Source organism: Cervus elaphus, chromosome X (genome assembly GCF_910594005.1).
Source record: "Cervus elaphus chromosome X, mCerEla1.1, whole genome shotgun sequence".
In the NCBI taxonomy this organism is placed as follows: Eukaryota; Metazoa; Chordata; class Mammalia; order Artiodactyla; family Cervidae; genus Cervus; species Cervus elaphus.
Window position 1 is genome coordinate 81,246,269 of NC_057848.1, and position 21,612 is coordinate 81,267,880.

Sequence of the window (21,612 nt, forward strand, 5' to 3'; positions counted from 1 at the left end):
TGTACCCAGTTGCCCAGGATGCCTTGGATCAAGGAACCAGTACCCCAAAACCTCAGCATGGTTACTGAGGCCTCCCTGACACAAGACAGTTTCTGGCATATCTTTCTGCAAGAGGGCAGATGAGATAGTGGTAGAAGAAGCCATCCCTCTTCCAGACCTCTTGGCTACCTGGGGAGCCCCTTGGAATCAATTGTGTGGAAAAATTGAATGTTTGTACACTACATATGGTATTGTCACCATCATCCCTTGGAGGGATGGAAAGCAATAACACTCATTGATAGTGGCAATACCCATGATAAAGGACAGGACCAATGGGTCAGCACAATTGGCCCATCCTCATTTTAGTACTGGATGCCCTGGCTAGCAAATGGACCCATCTGTACATTTTTATAAACTCTTGGGCCATTGCCTAACAGTTGTCTCGGTTGAGGTAAAGAACTCTGAGAATCACTGGCCTCACAGACACACAAAATATACATCAAGTTGTTATGGACTGAATCCTATTCTCTCAAAATGTATATGCTGAAGCATTAACCCCTATTTGACTGCATTTGGTGACATGGATGTCATAAGCATGGAGCTCTAATCCAATAGGGGGGTATCCTTATAAGAAGAGGAAGAGATACCACAGAGCTCTCTCTCTCTCCCCCCACACTAAACAAAGAAAAGGCCATGTGAGGACACAGTGAGAAGACAGTTGTCTGCCAAGGACAAAGGTCTCACTGGGGTGTAAATTCTTTTAGCAAATTCTAGATTTCCAACCAGATTAAACTGTGGGTCTTTGCATCAATTTAAATTCATTCCTCCCTCTGTATTCAAGTCTTCTGATTTGTTTCTCTCTGATCCTTTTTGCTTGTTTGTCACTGGATATACTTTCTGTGTGTAATGGGGGAGGTATCCTCTCTACTCTGCTCACATTTATACTTTTCTTCCTTCAGAGAGCCTCAAATCAGTTTCATTAGGGCTAGGGGCCTCCTCTATGACAATGGTTGCTTAATAAATTTTAAAGTCTCTGGCTTGAGTTGGGTTTGGATTCATTTCATCACTGTGTCACAAAAGTTCTATGGTCATTTTTCCCTGCATCTAGGATGATCAGGACTTTTACTGCATCAGAGACAAAGGTAACAGAGTGGCACAGCAGAAGATTGCTGGGCCCCCAAGCCAGAGGGGTACAGACTGAAACCATCTTCTGCTATGTGCTGCCACTTCAGTTGCATGGAATTTTTTTTTTTTTAATCTTTTCTCTCTGTACAAATCCCCTCAGAATATTTCACATTCCTAGCAGTGCAAATTTGCAGCTTTGGATTTTTATCTCATCTAATCATGAGTGGTCCAGACCTTCTGGGTGGTTATGGAGATAGGTTCAGAGACACAGTGACTCACCTCTTGGGAAGCCCAGGAAAGGTGGACACCACAGGCCCATGTAAGACATATGGGAGTTGCATTCTGGAACAGAGTGAAGCAGAAGGGTCCATAGGAAGAGGGATTTGAAGTATTTGGAGGGTGAGGTAGCCCCTGGTTCCTGAGCAAGGATGTGATTGGTTTCTTTGAATAATTCTGCTGGCTGACAAGGAAACACTATACAGCGTTATTAAGCAGGAATGCGTCTGGTGCATTCAATATGGAGGTTTGTTGCTACAGGACCTTATCTGGGGGAGTAGAGTGGGGAGAGAAACTTGAGAGTAGGACATTCAAGGCTCTCTCAAATACACCACATGTCAACTCAGTGCAAAATATTATTTTTGGGCATCATCCCACAACTGGCCCCTCCCTGCTTACGCGCACAAACACACATACACACATAAACACAGAGGCCAGTACACATGACTGAGGAGAACTCAGTCCCTGGATATGGATGGGTGGACCCTGGGATGGCAGTTCCCCAACCCCTGCGACTGGGGCGCTGTTGGCTACCACAGTAACATAGGCACTAGAACAAGGGGGCTCCATCTAAACTGCATGTCCCCGTCTTCATCACCAGTTCCTCTAGGAACTGGCCAGTAGGCAGGGTGCATGGGCAAGGGTTTAAAAGCCCAGGCCCACATCTCCCCCAGCCATCTCCTTCTAAAAGTTTGTCCATTCGTCCACCGCACTCCCAGTTCCTGGCAGCCTGGCGACCTCTGCTTACCAATTAAAGACGCCCAGAATGACGTCAGGAACATCAGAGGAGGCTGGGTTGGACGTCAAGTTGGAATTTCCAGGTGGTATTGCAGTTGTTGCCCTTCCAGAGCAGGATCCTGTTGAGCAGTAGGAGCACAATGACTCCCAGCACCTCTGGACGCCACAGTTCCTAGCTGGAGAACACCGCAGACAGCTGTGGGCCTGGAGGAAGGCAGAGGACAGGGTGAACCCGCAAACTGTGAGGTGCAGGGAGTGGAGGGGGTGGGTGGGTGCGGGAGAGTAGAGCTTGTTTTTCCTGTAAGAGCCAGCCTTTAGGGTGAGCCCATCTTACCTTAGGGAAGGTGGGGATGGATCAGTGACCCTGAGCCTGAGAGCGGCAAGATCAGCAGCCCAGCAAGTCCACTCCACTAAGCACGCCAAGGACGAATCCCTCTGCTGTGGCGTGCATAGCCTCGGAAGCACTTTTGGTTGCCAGGGAGGCTTCAGGAAGCCTGGCACGCACCTGGCTCCGCCCACCCCGATGGCATTGCGAGGGTAGCAAATCCCGCAGATGCCAGGAGCCATTCAAAAAGACACGCGGTTCTGCCTGCTATTATGGCTTGGGCACCACCCAGCCCTCTGCTCATTCCGGCCGCTGCGGTCACTCCTGGGTCAGCTCCAGCTCCCTGGCAGCGGGAGAACTGGGCTGCATGTTTGCAGTGGTGGGGCACCCCACCCCGCACCTTTCCCCTGCAAAAATGCAAAATCTGCTTTTCTCTTCAAACAGCGTATGCCTAAGGGTTTGCTTTTCATTGTGAAAGGAGTAAATTGACTGTCCATGTTGAATTCTGAAAGATCTAGAGAGCTTTGAGGGATCAGAAGATAGTTGATTGGGGATTGTTCTGAGATCCTTGGGCTTCCAGGGAAGCCGAGCGCCTCTTTTCTGGAAAGGGTAGAAAAGGTTCAGTCAATGTGTTTTATGATAGGGCTCTGGAGGGTAATCAAGACAGAAATTGGGCTCCCGGAGTGCCCACCTCCCATAGCTAAGGGGTGCAAAGTTGACGTGAGGTTTCTTGGCTGGCACCACAGAAGGGGAAAAGAAGGCAAAGGTCATTGCATCAGATCTTCAAGGCAGTTAGCCCCTGGAGAGCAGGCCACTCTAATGCTCCAGCATCCTGGCCCCAACATGTAGACACAAAAGCCTCACAGTTTTACTGTTTTAGTTTACTTACTAAGTCGTGTCTGACTCTTGGGACCCCACTGTAGTCCACCAGGCTTCTCTGTCCCTAAGATTTCCCAGGCAAAATACTGGAGTGGGTTGCCATTTCCTTCTTCAGGGGATCTTTGCAGCCCAGGGATCGAACCCATGTCTCCTCCATTGGCAGGTGGGTTCTTTACCACTGGGCCACCAAGGAAGCCCTACTTGTGACTATGGAAATTACCAAAAGCTTGATGGCAAAAATGAATTTATTTCCAGAGCTTACATCCCAGATACATATGAGAAAGATTCCAAAAGACAGTAAAGAATATGAGAAAGTCACTTTGTACTTTTTGAGTTTTTGTCTTGGTCATTTATTAGAATGTACATAGATATCTAGATTGAATGGACTTAAACATGAATATGGTATTATGACTTAAACATGAATATGGTATTATGAGGTAGAGGAAATATCACTGACCTAGGAGTTAGCCCATCTGTTATCTGACCCAGCTCTGTCACATGACAATGAGTATTTCAGTTTTGCTAAAGTATAAGGTGGATTGGGAGGTAAGACAAGAGGTAAATGAAGTAAGAAGCAAAAGAATAGGTAGCGTCTGGCCTAGTGAGGGCCACACATTCAGTGCACAGAAAATACCTACTCAGTGAATAAATGAAGCTAAGAAAGAAAGTTTTATTTTATAAACAGCAAACATTTATTTTTCACAGCCCTAGAAGCTGGTTTATCCAAGACCAAGGCACCAGCAGATTTGGCGTCTCCTGAAGTCCACTTCCTGGATCTTAAATGCCAACTTTTCACTATGTCCTCACTTGGCAGAAGGGGCAGAATATCTCTCTGGACCCTCTTAAATAAGGCACTAATCACATTCATGAGGACTCCACCCTTATGACCTAGGCACCTCCCATACTCCCCACTTTCTAATACCATTACCTTGGGAATTAAGATTTCAGCATATAGATTTGGGGGGAATGCAGACATTCTATTTATGACACCTACACAACTTCTATACTGCCAATAAAGTGCCATGTCTAAACCCAAATAAAATCACATCATTTTCTTACTTTAAAAATTTCAGACTTCTCATTAACTGGCTTCTCATTAGCTTTTCTTCATGTTTTCTCTCCGTAATCCACTCCACATACTCCATTTTCCATCCACATCTCTTCTTTTAAGTTGATTTTTATTGGAGTATAGTTGCTTTACAATGTTATATCTGCTTCTGCTGTATAACAAAGTGAATCAGTTATCCCCTTTATTTTAGAATTCCTTTCTTTTAGGTCACCACAGTGTATTGAGTAGAGTTCCCTGTGCTATACAGTACTTCTCAGAAAGAGCATTTTAGATCTGATTGTCCAAACTGAGGAATTTGATTTCTAATTTACATCTAGCAGCAAGCTCTTGGAGGATTTGTGCAGGAAAATAACACCATCAGGAAGAAACTTTCAGTTACTTTCTAGAGGAGAAACTGGAAGAAAGAGAGATTGGTGACAAGGAGAGAAGTTAGGAGGATGGTGAACACCTCTGCTTACAGTAATGGCAGGCTTAGTAATTTGGACTAACCATCCCAATGAGGACAACTAAAAATTACTGGGTGAAATGTATAAAGAAAGTATCTTTGTTAAGCACTAAGAAACTATGAGACTAAAATCTTGAAGAAGGCAAGAACCCAAATAGGAAAGCCCAGCACTCAGAGCCAATTTTTCCTGAGGGCATTAGCTGAATCCAGAAGAAAGAATTATGGAACTGATCTGTGGTTTTGGTGGCCTCATGGGAAAAGAAAATGAAAGTCGAATCCCACAGCTCCAATGAGTAGGTCTGATGAGCTCTGCCACCACTTTTAGCTGAAAATAAGCGACTACCCCTTTCAGGTAATAGTGAACCAGAAGTAACAAGCGCTGGAATAAATTGCAGCCTAGATATACATCACTGCAGTGATCCAAGGAACTTCAAGCCCTGTACCTTATGTAGGCACATAAGGAAAAAATATATATATTGTAAGTGACAGCCAGAATGAAAAGTAGACTATAATCACTATGGCCTATATTTAAAAAAATTAAAAAGTATGTTTTAAATATCTTCAGGGAACAGAAAATCATAAAAAACAGCAGAGAGGGAATTCTCCTGGTCTCCAGCCATTAGGACTCATGATTTCACTGTGCACTTCAGTGGCTTGTTTTCAATCCCTGGTTGAGGAAGGAAGATCCCACAAGCCACGAAGCTCAGCAAAAGATAAATAAACAAATAACATTGGCATAACCATTAGATCGTGATAAATGCAGTCAAGAAAAATAAACCTAAGCCAATTATTGAATTAGAAGGTAGATTAGAATAAATCATCCAGAATTCTGCCTGGAGAAATAAATTAATATGAAAAAAAGTAGGATAAGAGACACAAAGAGTAGAGTGAGGAGGTCTAATATATGTTTAATTCAAATCCCAGAAAGACAGGAGAGAGGAATGGGGAAGAAAATGATGGCCAAGGATTTTTCAGAGCAAGTGAAATGCACAGATTCTAAAAGCCCAATGAGTTCTAGGCAGAATATAAAACAAACATTCACTCCTAGACACATCATAGTGAAAGTGCAGAAAATCAGAGAGAATGAGGCTGTTAATGATCCAAGCTAGAGATAATCAATCTTGACCTTGGGCAGGAGCAGAATAAATTGAGACAAAAGGATGGGCCTCTAGACACTGGCCTTTAGAATACCTTTTTCTCAAACTTATCATGAAAGACTATTTTATAAACATGTTATCCATTTCATTCTTAATTAAGAAAATACATTTGTTAACAAATCTGTTTGTTAGAGCAACCTGACACCTAGGAGCTCTTCAAATTGTTATACGTGGAAGGTCATCATCCTGTAAGTATGTCATCTCATGGGCGATGTACAGGGTGAGTATTCTCCACAGGAATTATGATGGTTAATTTTATGTGTCAACTTGGCTGGGCTAAGGGAGAATTTCACGCGTTTTGCTCAGAATTTCCTATGTGTCTACAACCTATCCGTCTGGCTTGCTCCTCTCTGCCCTTCCTGTCGTGGACACTCAGTTCCAACCTAATGAAGCTACTGGCCTTTCACTGAGCAAGGCTGTCTTGCAGATACTTAGTTTTTCTTCCTTTGCCAAAATCCCATCCTTTTGAAAAAGCCAATACCTTATGCTCCTCTCCCCAAAGCAAACTATGAGGGCTCTAACTGCATGTACTGTGTGGTTCTGTTTACGCCCTGGTTACATAGTACCTTTTATTAAAATCTGTATGTGCGTCTTACTTCACTTGAAAGTGTGTAAGTTCACTTTTTTTTTGCATCAGTAACTGCATGATCCTCATATTTCTTCTCATCAAAAAAATTCTTGGGGCTTTCCTCGTGGCTCAGTGGTAAAGAATCCATCTGCCAGTGCAGGAGACACAGGTTTGATCCCTGATCTGGGAAGATCCCACATGCCTCGAAGCAACTAAACCCATGTGCCACAACTACTGAGCCTGTGCTCTAGAGCCCGGGAGTGGCAACTGCTGAGCCCACATGATGCAACTAATGAAGCCCAAGCGCCCTAGAGCCCATGCTCTGCAACAAGAGAAGACACTGCAAGGAGAAGCCCACACACCACAACTACAGCATAACCCCTGCTTGCTGCACCTAAAGAAAAAGCACACTCAGCAACAATGACCCAGCCCAGCCAAAAATAGATAAATATATGAAATTATTTTTAAAAATAAAAAAAAAATAAATTCTTTTTGCCCACCATGATTGATTCTCTGAATCCCTACACCTCTTTAACAAATAAATATAATCATGGTTTGTGTAAGTTATACTAAAAAGCAATTTTAACACCTTACATCGTAGAAGACAAATTAGAGAAGTCATTTTAGGTAATTGGCATAGTAGAAGTGGGGGAAAATCAGGTTACAGTTGACCAATTCCAATGAGTGTTGCCTAGGTGTTCTTAATCAGCGAGAAACCACTTTGCTTCCTTGGTGGACCTTTCTCCTGTTTAGAAATGTCAAACCCAAGAGAGAATGTTGTTTGAACTATTTATTATTTTCTTAGCTTGCGAGCCTGACTAACTTGAGCAACTGGTTTGTTTTGAGGTAATATGGGATTTTAAAGAAATGAGCCATTCACTAGTTCACTCTTCAGGATGTGGACATGTCACATTCATTTAATACCTTGACTTTATAGCCTGGGCTAACATGGAAACCAGCATTTTCTGGGCAGCATCAGTTTCCATGAAACAAGATAAGATCCCAACTCAGCTCTTCTGTCAGCATCCATGTTCCTGATGTTGTTTCTAAGAACACAGCTCATTACAGTGAACTGACTCCCCTAGCCTTTATTTCTTCCACATGAAATATACTGAGTTGAGTTGGAACAAAATGGGTCAACGTGCTTTAGGAGACAAACAACCACCAAGGCTCTGTTTGTCAATACTGACATAACTGAAGTAAGGCAAGGGGCATTTGGAACTGGGTGCAAAGGTATTCAAGTGTATAAACTTTTCCAGGAGTTGTTAAGGCTGGAAAAGCTTCAGTGTGGACCTGCACATCCAATTTAGGAGTCAGCTATGAAAATGAAGTCAGAGTGACCCTCAGTTCAGTTCAGTCACTCATTCGTGTCTGACTCTTGGCGACCCCACGGACTGCAGCACGCCAGGCTTCCCTGTCCGTCACCAACTCCCAGAGCTTACTCAAACTCACGTCCATCGAGTCGGTGATACCATCCAGCCATCTCATCTTCTGTCATCCCCTTCTCCTCCTGCCTTCAATATTTCCCGGCATCAGGGTCTTTTGCAGTGAATCAATTCTTCACATCAGTTGGCCAAAGTGTTGGAGATTCAGCTTCAGCATCAGTCCTTCCAATGAATATTCAGGACAGATTTCCTTGAGGGTTGACTCGTTTGATCTCTTGGCAGTCCAAGGGACTCTCAAGAGTCTTCTCCAGCACCAGTTCAAAACCATCAATTCTTCAGTGCTCAGCTTTCTTTATGGTCCAGCTCCCACATCCATACATGACTATTGGAAAAACCATAGCTGTGATTATAAACCACTACTTTGTCAGCAAAGTAATGTCTGTTTTTTAATATGCTAGGTTTGTCTAGGTTTGTCATAGCTTTTCTTCCAAGTGGCAAGCATCTTCTAATTTCATGGCTGCAGTCACCATCTGCAGTGATTCTGGAGCCCAAGAAAATAAAGTTTGTCACTGCTTCTATTGTTTTCCCATCTATCTGCCAAGAAATGATGAGACCAAATGCCACAATCTTAGTTTTTTGAGTGTTGAGTTTTAAGCCAACTTTTTCACTCTCCTCTTTCACTTTCATCAAGAGGCTCTTCAGTTCCACTTTGCATTTTGCCATTAAGTGTGGCGTCACCTGCATATCTGAGGTTATTGATATTTCTCCCAGCAATTTTGATTCCAGCTTGATCTTCATCCAGCCCAGCATTTCACATGATGTACTCTGCACTTAAGTTCAATAAGCAAGGTGACAATTTACAGCCTTGACATACTCCTTTCCCGATTTGGAACCAGTCCACTGTTCCATGTCCGGTTCTAACTGTTGCTTCTTGACCTGCATACAGATTTATCAGGAGGCAGGTAAGGTGGTCTGATATTCCCATCTCTTTAAGAGTTTTCCACAGTTTGTTGTGAGCCACACAGTCAAAGTCTTTAGTCTAGTCATTGAAGTAGAGTGAACCTGCTTGTGTTCCACTTGATGCAAACATATTCGGAGATCAGAGAGCTTCTTTCCAATGAAATGAATTAATGTGACACCTTGCTTATGTAGAACTTCACTTTAAATTTATTAAAAATAAACAAAGATGTTTATTTTGGCCTGAGGATTATGTGTGGATCTTAATTACAAAATATACTCTCTGTCCCAGTCCACTGATCAGAAAATGGCCACCCTCCTCCACAGAATTAATAGTAATCATTTAATTCTCACTTCAGCTCTCTAAGATAGGTATTATTCTTCACATTTTCCATCCAGGAGGGGAGATGATGTAGTAGAAGTCAGAGCTTAGACTCTGAAGCGAGACTGGCTGGGTTTGAATTTCACCTGCACCACTCACTAGCTGTGGAACCTTAAGCAACTTACAGAGTTTTGCTTTGCCTCAGTTTCTTCATCTCCAGAGTAAGATAGTAATAAGACTTCCATGTAGGATACAATGAGTTAATTCATGGAAAGCACCTAAATTGTTTTTGCCAAATATACAATCAATCAATATACAATATACAATCAAATATACAATACAAAAAATATGGAAGATATTCTGGAGTTAGGTGGGCTTTTTCTTCTGGCCGGTTAATAGGACATATGAGAAGGGAGAATATGGATCACTGAAGCCAATTCAAAGAAAAAACATAGGTCATGGGAGCCACCTGACCTTATCCATAGTTCCTGAGATGAGTTTTGTCACTCTGACTGGGGGGAGGGTCTGGTGTACAGAAGAAGGGTTGGAAAATGCAGTCCAGGGGGAGTTAGAGCCTAGGATGTGTTCCAAATGTGTCTGCCTCAATCAGAAGCTCCTGGAATCCAGGAGATCAGAAAAGGCCCTTTCTGACACAGGCTCCAGGAAGGCTTTAGAGCCCCAAGGAATACGGTAAGTTCCCAAGTGCGAATCTTCAAGTTGTGAGCTTTCAAAGATGCAAACATGCATTCCATCAGTGTCAAGCATAAGTGAAATTGCAGCTTTCCCTCCATCTCCTATGGCTGACAATCTTCCAGCCATACCATCTCCCACTTCCTTTCCCTGCTCCAGTCAGTAACTCTTCTTGCCTGTTCATTCGATGCCAGCCCCTGTTATACTGTACTAGCACACTTTTCAAGGTACTGTACTCTAAGATTAAAAATGTTTTCATTATTTTCTGTTTGTTTATGTATTAGTCATGTGAAAAGTATTATAAATCTATTACAATACAGTACTATATAGCCGATTGTGTTAATTGTGTATCTAGGTTAACTTTGTTGAACTTAACAAATAAATTGGACTTCTGAAAGCACTCTCAGAACGGAACTCATTCATATGTAGGGGCTTAATGTATATACAAACTACTACACTCACTGAATCACAATAAATTCATTTTAAATATGCTGCTATCCTGTTAATTTAGAAGTGGCAATGTGCAAAGCAACTGATTGTTCATGATGGCTTTTCTTTGGGAGACCTGAAGTGTAGTTTCCGGCTTACCCAGTAGGGGTGGTAAACCCTTAAGTTACGTGGAACCAGCTTATTGCCTTACTTTATAATTTTGAATGACTAGACTTAGTGTTTTATTGTCATCACAGAATTTAAATGGTTTCACACATAACATTATTCAAAGCTCTTAGTCCATATCAAGTTAATGTTTCTGCTTTCCTTTTCAATGAGACTCTCAAGTATTTCCTATAGCAGCAGCTTCAGCATTTTTACCTTTCTGTCAGCAGCTTTGTCTAGATATTCATGTGGACGTGGTCTTCTTCACAATGGAGTGCAGGACAAAAGAAAAAGAATTTTCTCTGTGGTTCTGATTTACTATAATGAGCGATAAGTGGGCTTAGGGCAATCACTCTCATAGAGAGCAAAAGGGAAATTTAGTTGAACATAATGTGAATTGGCTGGAGTAAGCCTCAGTTGCATGCCCCTTACTTGGGTTTGGATCTCAGTTTTTGACTACTAAAACGTGTTCACAATGCACACTGGAAGATGTAGCCCCATCTGGCAACACTGGAAATAAGCAAGGAGTCATAGGACCCCTTAATACAGAGAAATTCACTATCACTGAGTTGATGAACTCAAGGTGATCCAGTATTCTTTCATTCATCATTATAACAGTATTTATTGAGAGAGCACAATGACAGCCACTGTGCCATGCACAGCCACACATACATCGACCCCTGGGGAAATGACTGCGTAGTAGAAATACAGATGATGAAACAAGGAATTCCCAAACACATGATATGGTGATATACATCAGAGGGGCTCCTAAACGAGGCTTGGGGGTTTGCAAAGAAAACTGGATGTCTAGGAGAGGAGTGAAAGGAAGTATTAATCCTCAGACTTTTATATCTTTCCCTCAACCCTACTATAATGTACAGGAGAGTCCTGTTTTCTGAGTAAGATGTAAATCCAACCACTTCCTACTAACACCTTTGCTTTTGTCACTCTGATTCAAGACACCATCATCTCTCAGGTGGACTACTACAATAGCCTCCTAACTGGCATCTCCATCTTCAGTTTTACATCCTGTGGCAAATGTCATAGATTAGCTCACCTGACTCCATCCCAGTCCCAATTACACCAGGTAAGGCTTGATAGAGGTTGGAAACCAAGTCTACCTTTCATGAACTCCTGCCTGGATGGCCTGGATTCCACGAATAGAAGCTTCTTCCAAGTAGATAAGAAACACCCATGAGACTTGGAAGAAGTCAGGTATAGTCCATGCTTCTTCTGTGGTTTCTGTTCTCTGTTAGTGAGTGTGGCCTCATAAAATTTCTCTTCTTTTGCATCAGTGACAATAGAGGTCCCAGAGTACAGTTCCTAGCTTTGCGGGTATCAAAAGGCAAGGCATGAGACATCTACTTTGACTGTATAGATGGAGAAGGAGTCAGTGTGGTCTCGCAGCCAAAATCTGTGATGGTCTCAGCAGAAACAGAGTTAGTCCAGTGGCTTCCTCGCTTCCCACCCTCCTGATTATGCTAGTTATGTGGTATTATTCAGGAAAATAGTTATTTAAATTGTAAATACCTGAGTTAAATAAAAATGACCACCTTCCAAAAGTCTCTCATTCTTTTTCTTCATACCCCCAGTTGTTTTGTATACTCTTATCATCTATTTATGCATGCCGGTTTTTAATTTGTAAATTCTCCAGGCAAGAATACTGGAGTGAGGTTGCCATTCCCTTCTCCAGTGGTTCTTCCTGACCCAGGAATCAAACCCAGATCTCCTGCATTGCAGGCAGATTCTTTACCATCTGAGCCACTAAGGAAGCCCCAAGAATGCTGGCGTGGGTAGCCATTCCCTTCTCCAGAGGACAGCCTGACACAGAGATTGAACCTGGGTCTCCCGCACTGCAAGCAGATTCTTTACCATCTAAGCCACCAGGGAGGCCCTTATAAATGGCCTCATATAGTATATATTGTTGGGACTTCCCTGGCTGTTGATGGTTAAGATCCTGCCTGGCAATTCAGGAAAAGCAGGTTTGGTCACTGGTCAGGGAACTAAGGGGCTTTCCCGACAGCTAGTGGGTAAAAAGAATCCTCCTTCAATGCAGGAGACACAGGAGATGGAGCTTCGATTCCTGGGTCAGGAAGATCTCCTGGAGGAGGGCATGGCAACCCACTCCAGTATTATTGCCTGGAGAATCCCAATATTGGGGGATTTAGGAGCCTGGCAGACTATAGTCCAATGGGTCTCAAAGAGTCAGACACAACTTAGTGACTAATCATACATGCACACAAGGAATCAAGGTCCCACATGCTTCTGAGCAGCTAAGCCCACCTCTCACAACTAGAGAGCTGCAACTACTGAGCCCATGTGCCACAACATGCACTGAAACAAAGATCCCACATGCCACAATGAAGACCCGATGCAGTCAAATTAATATTAAAAAAAAAACCAAATGAAACTTACGACTTAAAAAAGATAATGACAGTAATTATACCCTAAGTAGGCAAGAATGTGGAGCAAGTAGAATTCTCATTTTCTGCTTTTGGGAATATAAACTGGTACAACCATTTTGAAAGATAATTGAGATTACCTAGTAAATTGAGGGGCTTCCCTGCTGGCTCAGCAATAAAGAATCCACCTGCCAATGCAGGAGATGCAAGTTTGATCCGTGGGTCAGGAAGATCCCCTGTAGAAGGAAATGGCAACCCACTCCAGTATTCTTGCCTGGGAAATTCCATGATAAGGGGAGCCTTACAGGCTCCAGTATATGGGGTCACAAAAGAGTTGGACACGACTTAAAGACTAAACAACAGCAGGTACAGTTGAACTGTTCCCAAGCCCAAGCTTGCTCTGCTCCCTGCACGATGGGCCAATGAATCAGAGATAAGGTGTTGAGGCAAGGAATACGATTTTATCTGGAAAGCCATCTGACCTATCAGATGGCAGACTAATGTCTCAAAATAACCATCTTATCAGGGTCTGGATACAAGGTTCCTTTATAGCTCAGGTGGGAGGAGGTGAGGAAACAAAGTGAAAAGCCCATAAATGTTGTAAATATCCCTTAGAATGGCAGGCCTCAGGAAAGAGATGTTTAACTTCTTCCTTTCAGTCATCCACATGAGGATAGGGTCTTGAACACAAGCAGTTTAGTTTAACAGTTAGGCAGAGGGGCAGGATTCTCTGAGGCAGCCATTATGTATGACTATAATAACAAAAGCAATGAAAAGCAAGTCAAAGTAACAGTTACAACATGGGGTCAGAATTGGCTTTTCCCTGCAACAGAACTTGGGCACACAATACCATCCAGGACTTTCATGTCTATGAATGTACTGGAGATCAGGGCTTCTCAACTGTTGACATTTTGGAACAGATAATTCTGTGTTGTGGACTGTCCTGTCCATTGTAGGATGCTTAGCAGTGTCTCTGGCCTCTACCCACTAGATGCCAGGAGCACACCCTCAGTTATGACAACCAAAAATGTTTCCAGACGTTATCAAATGTTCCTTGGTTGGGGGGCATGGTGTATAAAATTGCCCTCAACCGAGAATCTAGAGAAACTCTCATGGATGGGCATCAGGGGATATGAATGAGAAAGTTCACCGCACAATAATTTGCAAAAAGATGAAAACGAAAAGAACCCATATGTCCACAAAACAGGAAATAGACACATTATGGGGTTTTCATATGATGGATAACATTACAGCAATGGAAACTGATTTATAAGTTGTACACATCAGTATACATAAATCTCACAAACACAGGGTGATGGGGGAGAGGAGAAAGACAAGTAATACATCTAGTATAATTATATTTGCATACAGTCCAAAATGGACAAGAAATAATGTAATTTGAAGGAACATTTCCATGCAGTGAATGTATAAATAAGTGAATTATTAATAAAGTTCAAGATAGTTGTTACCTCTGGGAAGGAATGAGAAGGTGAATCAGGGAAGGCACAGGTAAGATTCAAAAGCATTGGTTATGTTCTAATTTTCAAGCTTGGTGATGGGTATACAGGTGTTTATATTATTATGATATACCTTACATGTATGCTGTATTGTCTTCTGTATATACTAAATAGTTCATAATTTATAAGGAACTGATGGGGACTAAAATATGGTGGGAAATGGAAATAAAAGCACTAGAATAAATAACAAATTGAATGAGAGGGAGAGAAAAAGAGCCAACCTTTAAGTGCCTCTCAGAATAGTTTTAAACTGATTTTCTTCATGGATTTGGTGATGAAATCAATTCCTCATCTATGCCCACATAAACCATTGCTTAGACTTCTAAGAAATGTAAATTTCATGCCTCAAAACCTATGCTATAATATTATGTGATTCATATCACAGAGGACTTAATAATACCACATTTCACAAAACATCATTTTCTAAGAGTCCTGCCATGTTAGGGTTATAAATGTGTACTCATTTGTATTCCTTGGAGCTATAAGCATCTGAAAATAGGGGGCTTAGAGTACAATGATTCTTCATCAGTAACTTTAGTATCATTAAAATATCCCTAAGTGGTAACAGAAAATCATTTCCATCTCTGGCACCCACCATACTCCTTTCTTTTTCTCCCAATGGTAATCTCCCAGGTAGTGGAATAAAGGAGAGTTTTGGATCACATCCTTTCAGAAGATGAGCCATAACCAAGGAAAATATCAAAGCACCCTAACCTTTCCTGGGTGAGACAGATAGATACAAGACAGGTCTTATCCTAAAGAAGCCCAAAATTTTCAAGGTTGAAGGACTCAGTGAGAATATATTCAATACATGTGAAAATAGGAAACCCACAAACACCCAGAGTAACAGAAAATGCAAGGTTTGTCCCTGACCTGATTTAGGGACCATCTCTCAGAGACCCAGAGAAGCCCAATATGTTAGAGCTTCCAACCTTCAGTGAAGCAAGGCTGAGCTTCCTCCCTCACCATGAGAGGCATCACGTACATCTATGTGGATAATGTGGACCACTTGTCCTGTTGCCTGTATACAAAGCTACCACCTCTTAGCTTCCTCTCAGTTCTGAGAGTATAGCACTGACAGTGCCACTCAACCCTTAGAAGCACAGACTCGGGGAAGAGGAACACACATGCCTCTTGCGGCTGGGGACATGGGGCCACTTAGGGAGTAAATTCAGGGTCCTAGGTACCTGGACCATAACGAGAGGCAGGGACATGAACTTGGAGTATGCACCAAAAAAGGCTTATCTCAAAAAGAGGTGTTTTTTTGTTTAAAGTGAACCTCCAAAAATTCTTAAGCCTGCATAAGGGCCTTTCATGTTAACTACGGTTATACATGGGTGGCTCAGTGTTAAACAATTGCCTGCAATGCAGGAGACCTGTGAGGCGCGGGTTCAATCCCTGGGTCGGGAAGATCCCCTGGAAGAGGAAATGCTAACCCATTCCAGTGAGACACTCCTACGGACAGAGGAGCCTGGAGGCCTACAGTCCACAGGGTTGCAAAGAGTTGGACACGATTGAATTACATTACCTTAACTATATTAACCCAGAAATACACACACACGTGCACACACACACACGCTCCTAGCATGGCATGAACCAAACAGAACCAATCTGAAGCCTTTCAAGTGACACTACATGGATAAATTTCTACTTGGACTGTTATTTCATTAAACAACAATGAAAAAAGGTCTTGTGCCTTTTTTCTTTGTTCTAGCCATAAGGAATACTCTGTGTTACTATGTGATAATACATTCTTAAAGCACAAGGCAGAGTCATGGAAAAGGGTTGTGGATACCTTATACTAACTTCACTTTAACAAACCTCTATCAAGCACCTATGAAGAAGAAACCACAATGCTTTAGAAGAGACAAATAGAAGCTTTTACGTTCTCAACTATTCAGAAGCTCAAACTTTAGGGAGTCGGGGAGAAACATTAATAAATAATGTTAATATACTCAAGGATATGAGATGAACTAGCACAGAAAGTAGGAAAAGGTTTTGCTGCTAACTAGCGAGCATTCAAGTGGCCTTAACTAAATATGGAAATAAGGCCTTCTACCCTCAAACCCCTGGTACTCTCCTTCTCTGATCCTCTACTCTGCTCAAATACCACTTTACATTTTTCCTTCAATAAGTTCCAGATATTAGGCCCATTTCTCCTTGCAATTTTCTTTAGATGAGGAGATATTTCAGACCTAGACAAAGGTACAGAGATTACTGCACCCATGCAACCATCGCTCATCATAAAAACAAAAGATTACAAATAAAATTTAAACCCATTATACCTCTCCCCAGTTGAATTCTCCCTCTATTGAATAAGATTTAACCACTGTCCTAAATAGTTTATTGTTTTCACACACACCTGTCTGCATGCTACATATGTATGCATCACTCCTATGTATACCTTTTACTACAAATATATGAACCTATAATCAATATAAGAACTGTTGCATGTTTTTAAACTTCATATATGTATGGTATCATAAAGCCTTTATCCTTTCAGAAGTAGGTTTTATCTATTTGTCACTTCCACCCCTGAATCTTTGCCCCTTGTTATAAGCTGTATTTTGTCCCCCTGAAAAGATATGTTGAAGTTTTACCCCTTGAACCTGTAAATGTGACTTTATTTGGAACTAGGATATTTGCAGGTATAAGAGTTAAGATGAGGTCATACTGGATTAGGGTGGGTCCTTAATTCAGTATGACTGGTATCCTTATGAGAAGAGAAAGGACACAGAAACAGACAGGGGAAATCACTATGTGAAGATGGAGATTGGAATCATGTATTTACAAGGCAAGCGGTGAAAACGATTGACAGCAACCACCAGAAACTAGGAGAGAGGCATGAAACAGATTCTCCTTCAGAGCCTCTGGAAGGGACCACCCTTTCCTATATATTGCCCTCAGATTTCTGGCTTCCAGAACTGTGAGAGAATTTATTTGTGTTGTTTTAAGCCATCTGGTTTGTGGTAATTTGTTATGGCAACCTTAGGATACTAACACACCCCTCCCAGAGTGCTGTCTGTCTCAACCCCCTGAGAGTTCTAGTGTCTTCCTAAGTCCAGATCTTACCACCCTGTTTTGTTTACCTGCAATACCAAGTCAGTGAATTAAGGATGATCCCACAGTAGATGTAGTAAACCTTTCCCCCACTGCTCGAAAGCAGTGGTTCTGAAACTTCAGTGTGCTTTAGTAGCAACTGGAGGACTGTAAAACCCTGATGGCTAGCAGCCTACTTTCAGAATTTCCAACTCAGTAGGTCTGGAGCAGGGTCTGAGAATGTGCATTGCAAACAAGTTCCCGGTGATGCTGATGCTGCTGGTCCAGACAAGCTAGGTCATCCATCAGTTTCTTTCAATAAAATATAGTAGAGGCTAGGGCACCATCACACAAATTATTTACAACCTTATATTTTAATTTATTTGGGGTTGCAATAAAAGGATTTAAAACAGGCTTGACAAATAGCTGAAAGAAATCCCTTTCAGTGACAGTAAGGTGGGCCAAAATAAATAGAACAATGATAGATTTGAGTCAGTGTTATTCATGTGAAAAAAAACACACAACACTACAGCTTATTAATTTCAAACAAACTTTTATTTCCAGTGTGAACAATAATACGAAATTATCTGTAAAACGTAAGAGTAAAGTCAGATGTCAGAAGTTCGTATCATTTTGGGGCATTGAAACTTTGAAACAAAATTAGTATTTCAGGCTAATGAAAACAAGAATATCCATGAAGAACAAATGCATCTTTTCTTTTGCTGTCTGCTTCTTTCTAGACCTTCCCACTGTAGGATGAAATAAGAGCCAGTTAACAATTGTACCTCAATAACATGCACCAGTGACTTTCTAAATATGAATCAATACTATGTACATCTATTTTCTCAACAAGGAGAAAACAAAATGTTTTCTTCTTGTAACCCAGACCGTTGGTGATCAGGGTGCACGTCATTTCATCATGCGAACCTTATTTCCCTCTTGCCCACCACTATAAGTGCTTGCTTCTTCCTTGAAAGGCCACACCGTGATTTAAATAAGTCATTCCACCTTACAAACTGGTGTTCCCTTACACAAATCATAAATCCCTTATATTTCCAGACTTTCAGTTCCCACCTGTGTAAAATGAGAATGAGGCTTTATCAAACATCCACATGCATGAAAACTAAGAAAGGTGAGAGACAGAGACTAAAAGATGAATGAATAGAGGAAATAGAAACAAATATTTAATTACCAACTCAGTGATAACCAATAATCTTACTAAGACTAATTTTCTTTTCTTTTGAATAAAAAATCTAAATTGACCTAATATTTGTGAATTAATCCTGAAATGCAGTTCTCTTGAAACCCTTAATGTCTTACTACTTTGTAAGGAACCACTTTCTCAAAGTCATTGTCAGTACAAGAGACTACAATTCTGTGGCCAGGTGATGATGACACAGCTAATGCATGGCCTAGTCACTTTAGCTGCTGCTTCTGGTGACGATTCTCTAAAGAAGCACTGGTCTCCATTTCCAGGTCTGATAAATCTCCTATCTGTAGTAGACTTAAAGGTACAGGACAAAAGTCTTGTGGCTATAAATGAAATAGATTTCAGAACATACTGCCTCCTACATTATCTAGAATACATTATTAACAATAAACTGTTTTTCCAAAATTAAGTTTCAACAATTTTCTTATTTACCTTACAGAAGAAACATTTAAAAATATAAAGCTGTTAGTAACAGGTATGCGTCAGGAATGGTTATGTCATACTAAAGCCTATACAATAATACCTGTATTATCCAGAGCTGCTCTTTGCTGAGACCATATCCATTTAGAGTCCTTCAGGTTTTTCATTTCCATCCTCTTCCTCTTCATCAGCATTTTCATACTGATACTCACCCTCATCATTAGGGCAGAATGATGCAGACTTTGGCGTCAAAAGTTGGCAGGGAAAATATCCCAATTTAAAATCAGCAGCAGAGTCTAGGCCTGAGAGAAGAGAACTATGTTTAATAAAAGAAAAAACAAATAATAGCTGGGCATGTTTCTACCGTTTGATACATTTCTAGCCCCCACCCCCATGTCTGCTGCTTGACAATTTTCACAAACATTTTTCCCCTCTTTCCAGTAGATCTCACACAGATCTGATTGTTTCTGGCCCCTTTGGAGAAGGGATCCGAATCATTTGATACTGATACCATTTTGTATGTGTTTGTCGGAACCTCAATGGAAAAAATGTTCTTTTGATTTAAAGACAAATGGCTGATTCATGTCAATGTATGGCAAAAACCACTACAATATTGTAAAGTAACTAGCCTCCAACTAATAAAAATAAATGAAAAAAAAAATAAACAGCCCACATTCAAGTAAGGCTATAAAAAAAAAATTCTATGGGGACACTCACAGATTCCTCAATCGCTGAAAAGTGCCCCTGTGCTATGTCATCATTTTCTGAGATCCTCCTACCGAGAATATTCACATTTTTTAAAGCCGTTGACCAAAAGGGAGGGATGCCACTTGTTTGCCTCTAGGTCGGTTGACGGCAGCATGCTTTTTCTCGAGACCATGAAGGTCTATAGAATTGCCCTTCCACTTGTGCCAATTGTGCCCGGAGGTTTTTGAGAGCTTTGACCGTCTGCTTGACTGCCAGAGACCTGCCTTTGAGCTCAATGGCCCCACAAGGGCCTGAAGGCTTAGCCACCACTTGCCCGCCTCGGCCCCTCCGGGACCACAGGCCTCAAACTCCCAGTCTCAGAGGCAGCAGTCAGGACTCCCTCGCCCAGAACTCGGCCTCCACCGCCGGTTCCCCTGCCTTCTAGGATACAACCCCCTCCGCAGGATCCCGCAGCTCCCAGGGTGGAGCGCCCTCCACTGGGTACTCACCCTGCAAGACTTTGCCTCCCTCTCCCAGGTCTTCCTGCTCCTGAGGAGGCACGGGACCTTCTCCAGGGTCGGAGAGTGGCTGGGAGCAGCCCCTGACCATCAGGCACTCAGCGTGAGGCCGGAACAGGACATGTTTGTTGTTATGTAAATTGCGTAGAAAGGAGTCGACCTGACTCCAGAACAGGGGCCCAAAACTCTCCTCAGAGAACCCAAGGCCTGTAACCACTGCCGCACCCTCCTGCTCATTCTCGTTTGTGTCCTCCTCTTCCTCGACCTCTCCCGACAGGTGCTCCTCCTCCTCCACGTCCTCCAACTCGAAATCAGCCTCACCCTCTTCCTCGTCCTCCTCCATCTCCTCTACATCTTCCTCCATCTCCTCCTCCTCTAACAGCTCTCTATCACATTTCTCTTCCACTGTGGCCTGTGGCCAACCCTGCTCCCCGGGAAGGGCTCTGGAGACCTCCAAGGAGGCCAGAAGAGCCGTGGCCTCCTCGACTCCTTCCAGCCCCTCCCAAGCGGATGCCTGGACCCCAAGGAGACTGGGGTCGCGGCCCGCCCCGCCACCAGCTCTATCCTGGCCACCTGGGATCCAGTCGTGCTCCTCTGTGGCAGACATGGCAGGACAGACGCGCCAGACAGTGATGCGCCTGCAGTGACGTCTGCGGGGAAGATGGCGGCCGCCGGGCTGTGTCGCGCTGAGGAGACGCTGTTGGCTGTGGGACCGCAGGGTGGGGGTGGGGACGGCAGAGACGATGGCTGCACAGGGAACAGGAGTCTGCGAGTTGCTGGTGTAGGCCGCACAACAGGAACTTCAAGAGGGCGGCCCGCAGACCGGCCCACCAGGCCGAGGCTGAGATGGCTGGACAGGCGGGAAAGACCCTGATGGGCTGGCGGTGGTAGGTGGAGCTGGAAGGGTCAACCGGGGACCACTTCCTCCAACGCCAGCTCTAAGCTCATTTGCCAGGAGGCAAGGGTTGGCATGACCGCCGTCCAATGAGTGATCAAGGCTTTGAGACTGCAGGGAAGCCTTCCAGCCCCAGGTCATACTTTGAGCCCACAAGAGTCCCTTCCTTTACATTGCACCATTGCAAAAACAAAACCACAGTGTCCCTATAGGGCGGCACCCTGGGGTATGAGAAGCTGGGTGTGGTCCCCAGTTGCCACCTTGTGTCAGCTCAGGTCCTCAGAGATACACTTATTTTAAAAAGTTAATAAAGGCTTGAGAAAGAACATCAAAAGAAAGAGATGGAGAAATTGGAAAACATAAACTAAACTAAACAGGAACACCAAGTAGGAAGTAGGAAAAAAAATGAAACAAA

The 21,612-nt window shown here is 42.8% G+C and overlaps 1 long non-coding RNA gene across 1 annotated transcript; it reads right to left on the reverse strand.

Moving 5' to 3' along the window:
- Positions 1 to 18,003: 18,003 nt before the first annotated feature.
- Positions 18,004 to 20,561, reverse strand: LOC122690643. The gene is made up of 3 exons (XR_006340067.1): positions 20,294 to 20,561; positions 19,201 to 19,399; positions 18,004 to 18,216 (listed from the first exon to the last, which is right to left on the reverse strand). It is a non-coding gene; the product is annotated as an uncharacterized LOC122690643 (long non-coding RNA).
- Between the last annotated feature and the right edge of the window lie 1,051 nt (positions 20,562 to 21,612).